Genomic DNA, 9,407 nt, shown 5'->3' on the forward strand with positions numbered 1-9,407 from the left:
GTAGCACCACAGCCACTTTGCCAAAGCAGAACACAGCGTCCCTGATGTGATGCGCCTGGCTGGCTGTACATCAATGCCCTCGGTGTGTTATGAACCGCGTCAAATGGGTGCAAGATATTCTGCAACTGAGGACAAGTAAGGACATTCAGAGCAAGGGGATGTATGTTCCTGCGCTCAGCCAGCTCATTTCTCCAGGAGGTTATTTTGTGTGGCCATCACTTAAGAAACTGCAGAAGTTTTAGGCTTGGCCTCCTGCCATGCAGAGGTAAACCAGATGGCAGGTCCCACTCAGGAGGCTGTCCATTCGGACCTGCGTCTTGTTCATCAGCAGAGGAAGCGTTGTGCAAGGGGAACCTGCTTGTTGTGGCTTTAGTTTCGCCTGGTTGCACTGAGCTTTACTGCCAAACAGAGCCCCAGCCCAAAGCGGCACAATCCCAAGTGCAAACCCAGCAGCCGAAAGATCACGTGGCAATGCCATGTCAGGGCTGATGAAGCTGCAAGACCAAGGCTCAGGCAGCTCAGTCTGCAAGTCACATCATGGGTCTCCTCAGGAGTAAGTAGTAGCAAAGAGAAAAGGAACACGAATTCTGATAGACTGTTCCCTACTACTGCTGAAACATGGAAAGACAAGATGTGAAAGAAGTGGTGGTGGTGGGGAGTTAATCCTCTGCTTCAGAAAGAAAAAAGCTTTTAGAAGCATGATTTGTACATAAGGTGTTCAGTCTTTTCCTTGACACCTATTTTTCATCTCTGGAAAGATGCACAGAGGATTTGGGGTTGCTAGGCTAAACTATCATGTGATCTTATTTTAGTAATTCCAGCTTCTTTAGGTCCCAAAGAGAATTAATAAAAGACAAAGATACAAGTGGCAATTTTTAATTTCATTTCAGAGTGCTCTTTTATGAGAATTTTCTCCTGTAGAATTTGATTTGGCAACTATTCACGGGCCTCCTGCAAAATTGGTGCAATCTAATTCTGCAGCAAGGGAATTTTCTCCCCAAGGATGGGGCCCCACTGAGTACTCATATGTAAAACTTCAAATAATAATAGTAGTAGAAGAGGAGTGTTACTGATCCCTTCAAACTGTAAGACAGATATGTGTGCTCATATGGGAAACAACACTATTAATCTTGGAGGAATAGACATAAAAATTATTTCAATTCATATCATTTCTTGGTAAAATGGGATGCATATGCCTTTGAATTTACATATAACTCATGTTTGAATTAATTAGTCTTCTGAACAAGAAAAGCATATCTCAAAAAATCAGGTTTTTTTCAGTGTTAATGCATGACTTCCAGCCTGAATCTCCAGCACATTCTTGATCAATGCTTAACCTGAATAAAGGAATTGTTGTTTAGATACAAGTAAAACATCATGGGATTTGGATAGCCCAAACAAACATACTTTCAAAGCTGCAAGCAGAAGTCTAACTACCACTAACAGCCTTCAGAAGAGGAGTACCCACCCTTCAGAAGAGTGCATGCCATGGGAAATCCCCTTTTTATGAGTATTTGGTGTGCAAATTGTATTAAATATGAACCTAATAAACTGGTGGGGAAATTAAGCTTCTAAAAACCACAACCCTTTTTTGCCACAGAAAGTTTGTATTAAAAAGAAAGTAAGCAAGCAACTCTACAGTGGAATACAACCCAAAAGAAGTAATCTTCAAGTATGTTAGTACTGATGCATTTCTCAGGCCAAGATCTCTGCTGACCTCTCTAAGCTCCAGCTCAGAATGGGAGCTACCCACTGCCCACACCAGCTCTGCGGGACTGCAAAATGCATCAAAGCCAGAGGGCAAAGAGGAGCGAGCCTCCACGCACCAGGGAGAAGGATCACAAAATGCAGTTGTACCTTCATGAGCAGAGCACCAGCGGAGAGAAACCCTCCACTTGTAAACTCTGGGCACTTCCAGTAACATGCCAGCACAAGGAGTGCATGTTCAATCTCATCTCCTTGTAGATGATAACCTAAAAGCACAGAAGAAATTCTCTACTGGAAAAACCTGTTCAAATCCCCTCAATTTCAATAAATTTGGCCAAAGTCATAGGGAGAACTCTCGTGTGCATTATGATGGACCTGCACCACTTTTGCCTATCAAAGTGGTTAGTGTTTAAGTGCTAGCTAGCTCTTGCACTCAAAAGTACAATAATAACTTCTGGTACTGCTAATTAATTTAGTTTTCACTCTGTCCTTGATGGGTCCAGAGTGAAACATCTCAATACCAGTTTTGTACATTAAGTTGTTATAAACTTACCTTCCATTTTTTTAAAGATGAAGAAACCTAAAGTACTTTTATATGCAATATATTACTTATGCGACTTAAGGGGTTTTTTACTACTAAGTGATGTTTTCAAAGTCATTAAAGAAAACTTACAAACTTTGTGCTTTCACTTAGAAAGTGCTAGATGTGGGAAGCTTCAAGGAAAACATTTCCTAAATTCTCCGCAGATCAGTATTTCTCCTTGCAGTTCCAAGGAAGGCTGCTTTTCCCACAGCTACTTTTTGAAACAATATTTTATGTAGATTTTGGTTTTTAATTAAATGATGCATTAAGGATTTTGTAAGCACTAGTTGCAGTAATTGGTTTGGAGGGAGTTGTGTTTTTACATTAGGAGTATCTAAAGCAAATATTGTGAAATACCACTAAAACCGTTGTGCAGCATAATCTCAGGCAAAAACCTAACGGGAATTTTTTTCTTCTGCTAAGGAATGTAAAGACAACTTCTCCTACAATCTGTAAGAAAAGTCATAAGGAGCATCAGTGATATAGATGTAAATGTTAAAAAGGCAGCATACTCACTATTTTGGTATTCCACTCCAGGCATGCTTACCCACGTTCCTTTTTTTTTCATTGTTGGCTTCGGAGGTTTTGAAAAGCAAAAATAGGAGTCCCTGAAACAAGTTTCTCACATCCAGTTAAACAGGGCCAATGACAACATAGTTTACAAAAAGTGGTTCTTTGCCTTTTGTTTTGCAAACAGCAGAAATTATAGAAAAATCTCAGAACTAAAAAATTCACACTGTATCAAAAGGTAGGAAGACCTTGGTTAAAGCAATACTAGAAGAATTTTTTCAAGGCAATAAAGCAATATGCCAGTCAAGAATCAGTTTTCAGAACAAAAGGATGTTCATTAGAAGAGCATCACACAAACTTCATGCATTCTTGGGGCAAATAATAAGGTGCTCGGTACCTAGGGAAGGTACAGGCTTATTTCAGGGAGCCTGACACAAGTAGATGTCTGAAGAATGTAAAAGCATCAAAGAGAAAAAATGAATATTAAAGTGGATGAGAAACTCTATCTTAAACAAAAAAAATGAAAACAATATGGTGTCTGTGCCATATTGCAAAAAGTTCCAAGACAGTAAAATTAACAGAGTACGAAACAATCTCCAGAGAAGTAATGGAAGCCACGCCATCTATATTTTAAAATTAGACTTGAGAAACATTAATAAATATGTGCCAAGAAATAATCCTTTATTGGTGGTAGAGAATGTAATTTATTTCCTGTAGTCAATTTATAAAATGGGAAGCACTAAACCAGCACAACTGAGACTAGAATTAGAGGCCTAAATTGTTCCCATCTGCTCATTGCCACCACTGCTTACATTCTCCAGCACGAGCATTTTATGGACAAGCAGCAGTTTAAATCCCCTTTGACAGCCCGGGAGTTCCCATTTACAGCTTGCGGTTCAATTGTTACACCCAAGCCAGACACAACAGACTTTTCCCCCTGCCACAGTGGCAATGCGGGACAGCAGCCGCAGCACCCTTTGCTTATTGCCCTCCCTTTCTAGTTACCACAAGCAACACTCTTTTAACACAGATTTACCTGCCAGCCCAAAACTCTTGGGAGGTAGTTTTTCTTCTCAAGCAAAGCCCAGGTTGCACCAAAGCTATGGAGGATCCTACCAAATCATTTTGCTGTAGGACACACTGGCATCTGGCAAAGCCTCTAGTGAGGTACAGAGGTAAGTATTTGATTACAAAAGCAAAAAAGAAAAAGGTTGCCAAGCATATTATTATCATTTACAGATAGTTTAGGCTGATGCACCATTTCTTTCCATAGAGTTGTCTGGATTATGGGATTATTCCAGCACACACTGCACTTGCTAAATGCTATGTGCAGGTATTAATCCTTAGCTGTTGCCTGGCTGCCTAATGTCTGATTTCCACAGCAACTCCTATCTTCTGCCTGCCATCCTATAGTACAAAAACACTGGGTAAGGATCACCCTGTATCCTGGAATTATCTGGATCCTTTTCCAGGCAAACACAGACTAAACAGATGCTCTTTGTACCTATTCTCCTTTGTGTTTCATTCTTTAAACTAAAGGTATATGCAAACTAATCTTGGTACTCTCTCTTCCTGTCACTTTAAAGAGGGACCTTTTAGTGAGTTTGGGATAATAAACACGCAAATGAACACTGACAGCTCAACTGTCATTTTGGGGCATTCAGACCTTTGACTTTCATGGAGTAATTCCTTATTAGGCACCTCTGCATCTGAAGACTGACCTGCAACCGTGTATAGACTCCACTTTGCTTGGTATTACACACACTACAGAAAGACACCATCAGAAAAGGGAGGGGGGGAAGTACCAAGCATACCAGCTACACTTAATACTTCAGTAGCTCACCCTTACTATTATAGCCCCTAAATATATGTTAGAAGGGTTTTCTGTGTGATACAGATCTCCTCAGGATTTATCAGCCCATAGTACTGAAGCAAAACAGCTCTCCCCACGCCCACTACACTCCTCATTTCTCCAGACATTTACTGAAGTCAAAATTATTTTTTAACAATATCATTGTCTGCTGCCATGGAGGAGTGTAGTAGCAAGTTCACAATGTTCATACAGAAATGAGATTTGGAGAAATTGAAGATTTCTCTACATAGCACTGCCTTTGCTAATTAATAAAGGAAAAAACTAAACTGGACTTGAAGGTGAGGAAAGTTCATAACTATATCCAAACTCTGTTGCTCAGGCCTCGTTTGACCTGAAAACATAGCAAGATGGATTAACAGAGGAAGTTGGAAACAATTAATAGTTCTGTGTTTGTTATATTTGAATTTAGAAATAACTTCTCTAGCACCCAGGACAGGATTTCAGAAGTCAGACTCCTACATAAAAAAAGTCCCTTAGTAGACTCTGTCTGTTAAATTCTAATGTCTGAAAAAGAAATGAGTGCATAAACAATACAAGTTGTCTATGTGTCTGTATGTGTGTATATGTATACACCTTTGATAGGAATATTCCTCCAAGCTCATGGTCATAAGTGAAGGTTAGGAAGTAGCAACAGCAATGTTGCAAACGCAAACAATTCAGATTCACCAGGAGGACTGTTCCAAGTGAAAATGCAGTATGAGGTAGAAAACTGGAGGGGGGGAGGGGGGGGGGGGGGGGGGAAGAAAGAAAAAGAAAACAGGGTTCATGCCCTCGTGGAAGCTTTTTGAAATTCTGGACACTTCTGCAGAAATTTAAGCTTGGTTTATGTATGATTCCATCTTTATACCAGAAAGATTTCTTGAGATTGGTTTACTACCTACAGGAGAAAAAAAATCATCCTGTGCCAGACAGCATGCAGTTGCCTGCACTCTGGCCTTCCTTGAAACAATAGTAACAGCAAAGGTACAGCCTGAACTGGGCCACTTTGTGTTCATTAACCTCAGATGAGAAGGGGTTTTTTTTTTCAGATCCTGTTTTGGAACGCTTTAAATGATAACATTATAAAGCTAGGCAGCCTTTACACAAACACAGAGGGTCAAGACCTTTTAAAAAACTTATTTAAAAGTTCCTTCGCAGGGAACTTTTTCTTTTATACCACCGTTTCCCACCTGGAATGAGCTTTCTGCCCTCCACTGCCTAGGCTATAAAGATCCTCTGGCAAGCTGCCACCCATAGTCACATGCATGTTGGCTCTGAACAAACAGTATTTGAATTCCCTAAGCACCTCTGTTGGAAATTAACAGGCATATATCACCCTTCTAGCATGGAGCTACCAAAAGGTCTCTTCTTGAAGGGACGTTAGTCATGGTGATAGCTAAGATTTCACCTTCTGAAGGGATGGACTACTTTTTGTCCTGTGATTTAAGTTTCTTGTGATTTAAGAAATCTATGCTCTTGACACCCCAAACAAAGCAAGAGAGGGACAATTACCTAGTAATTGTCCACGTTCTCAGAGAAAGTCCTAAACAATGAAAGTTCAAAATCCCAACCAGCATAACTGGGAACACTTTATGCCTTATTAAGAAAGGAAGAGACTAAAAGCATCAGTAGCCAAGAACTTCTTGCTGGATATATGCAGTTTTTATTGCATGACCAAACTTAAATAAATTTAAAAATAATTTGGCTTTTTTGCATGCAGATCCCATCCCAGGTATGTTCAGGGTGTTCCTCTCTCCACATCCACAGGCTGAATTAGTTCTATTAGTACTATGAGGCTTGCTTAGATGAGAAGAGTCTGTAGGGAGGAGTTATGTGCTAAAGTGCAGCTTGAGATGGAAAGGGTACAGAAACAACCTATTGTTCACTGTAATTGAAATGACTGAAAAAGAAAGTGGACTTGAACTGCCAATAATACTTGTCCAAAACTGTAATGCTTATGTATTCAGAAACTATACGTGTTAACATAGGATGTTTGTATCACATACACAAAGACAGAATTCATATCATAAATCAGACAGTCATGCACTCAGCCAAATTATTGTTTAATGATGCAGCTTTACTCACCACACCTCCCTTATGCCCACTAATTAAAATCAACTTGCCAGGTAACATTTTTTTCCTGCCAAATGAGTAATATCCTCTCAAAAAAAAAAAAAAAAAAAATCATAGCATCAACTGTATGCATAATCAGAAACTTTTGTGCATCAAGAATAGGTTTCAATTCTTCAAAGTTAGAAGAAGCAGGGAGACAATGAAGTTTATACAAGACAGAATTTTTTAGAATATATATAAAACTGTTAATAAATACTTGTAAAATAATGAGAGACTTGGCAATAGAGTAGCTGATGAAATTAAAAGCTGATTCAGAGAAAATAATGGAAATAGAAAAAAAAAAAATAACATAGCCGCACATCCCTAGAGATGTGCTTTTTACCAAGTGTTGCCATTTTTCAGTAAGATACTGATGACTTTGTCGTTATTTCTTTGAAAATGATGACTCAGCACCGGACCACAGACAGGTGCTGAGTTAAGCAGATGCTTGAATTCTTTGCTGAATCAAGGTCAGCATGCTCAAAACTGGGATCAAGTCTAATGTTTGGCTTTACATTTGAAGGAATAGCTCCAAGAGTATTTTTGTAAACTCCCAACCTAATCCTAGGAATGTCTGTTGTACCAGACATGGCATATCATAAAGATTTTTTGACGATTACTTTCAAGTGACCTGCACTCTCTATTTCCTGGGTTTGCTCTGGGGAAGCCATGTTTCCACCATAGGCTTGTGCTAAGAAGCCTTTCTGCTGTTCATCACCCAGCCAGCTCTCCAGCCAGCACCTTCTAAGTTCATAAATAGTCTGAGTACCAGGCTAATGACTTCAAAACATCTGATGGAGGTGGCCTGTTTCACTGCTAATTCTCAAGCTGATGGACTGGAACAATTAAAAACTAAATTATTGTATCTACTAAAATTATAAATTTAAAGCTTTGAAACGTTCCTACCTGCTTCCTTTCATTTCAAAACACAGTGAGTTAACTAGGCCTGACTCTCTGGCAGTGGTCCATTTAAATGGATAGATATGCCTACCTAACAAAGCCTTTTTGTTGCCTGCAGCTGTGAAACTTTGGTGAAGTGTAACTTTTCATGTTTCCCAGGTTACCTTGGCACCAAACTGTGACTAAATGCTTGCAGATTTTTAACTCTAGCTTTGGAGGAATATAATATCCACAAGGAAGAATGATGGGTTTCAGTAAGTGCCCCATTGTAACAAGAACAATGCTGAAAATCAGCTGTGCCTCAAATGTCCACAAAGCTTCTTGAAGACCTGTGGCTTAATAGAGAACTGCACTCTCTGCTCTGCTCTCTTAGAGGCTGCATCACACTTGTCTTTTCTCCTGTTCCCCTTCCTGACATTATACCTGTTCAGCTCTGTCATCCAATGCAAAGGGAGGAAGGGGCTGTGATGTATCTTTTCATAAGAATTAGTTGTAAGGTCCTACTGTATTTGAAGAAACTTTAAATTCTGGAGCTGATTTCCTGCTCCATGGGAAGAGATGAATCTTTTGTCTTTGATTCCACAAGGGCGGAAAACAATTCCAAGCACATACACATATGGTGTTAATAAAACTTCTTAAAGTAAAACAGAATATAACTTCACTAACATAACTACTTTGGGGAAATGTCCTTCCCATTTTTCGGTGGCTGCAAAAGGTCCTAGAGGGATAAAATGAGAGTTGAGTCTGTGTCATATAGATTAAATTGGTAGAAAACATTTGCAAGTGATAGAACATTGGTCTATGGTAAAGTTCCAGAAGGTGCCTCCGTGCCTTATGCAGTAGCGAATAATTATCAGGAAGGGGTATTTTTATTTCCAACAGCTGTAATAAAAGGGCTTGAGGAATTACTGCATGGTCACCTGCAGACAGACCTAAGGGTCCTCTGCACTGGAGCCAAATATGAGGCAGTTCCAATCTAGAAGATAAACGTGGATGCACTATACTCAACCAAAGATACACCTCATATGACATATACACTATCAGCAGGGTTTTCTGAATGGTTCTTCTTCTGAGACATTCAGGGTCTTTTCCTGAGATATTTAAGACATCCCAGGGCAACACCTCCCTGTCAGTGAACCCCAAATGGGTACTACATTCATTATGGCACCACATCTGAGAGAAATAAAAATTGGACAAAGACCAGGAAGAGCACATGGATGACTATGATTATGTACCATTCAAAGAATAATTTGACAAGCCATGAGGAGGTATAGGATTTAGCAGACAGCAATATGATAGGCAAAATTGTCACAAATATCATTCTATCATGTTTAACGTGTGAGTTATTCCCCTCTAGAGCGAATGTAACTGAATTAACAAATCCTTAGAAATTTTTCTTGTTCATGCTCTATGCAATGCTAAAACCATCACCATAAAATTGCATTTTTCAAAACATTAATTTTTTCTTCTTTTTATTTATTATTATCATAGTACCCAGACCATGTCATAAACCAAGTTCCCAATGTATTGACCACCTACACTATGCAGAATAACGAACAGTCCCTACCTGAAAGGACTAACAGTGTAATTAAATAAATTTATGGAAAACTCAGGCCCAAAGAAGCTACAAATGCTGTCTACAGTCAATGAGAGAGGCTGTGGCAGAAGCTGTTGAAGAATTCCAGGATGAAATCTGGCATCACTGGAGTCAGTTGCAAAATTCTCATTATCTTCAGTGAAACC

The sequence above is a fragment of the Athene noctua genome, chromosome 3 (assembly GCF_965140245.1).
Source record: "Athene noctua chromosome 3, bAthNoc1.hap1.1, whole genome shotgun sequence".
NCBI classification, from domain to species: domain Eukaryota; kingdom Metazoa; phylum Chordata; class Aves; order Strigiformes; family Strigidae; genus Athene; species Athene noctua.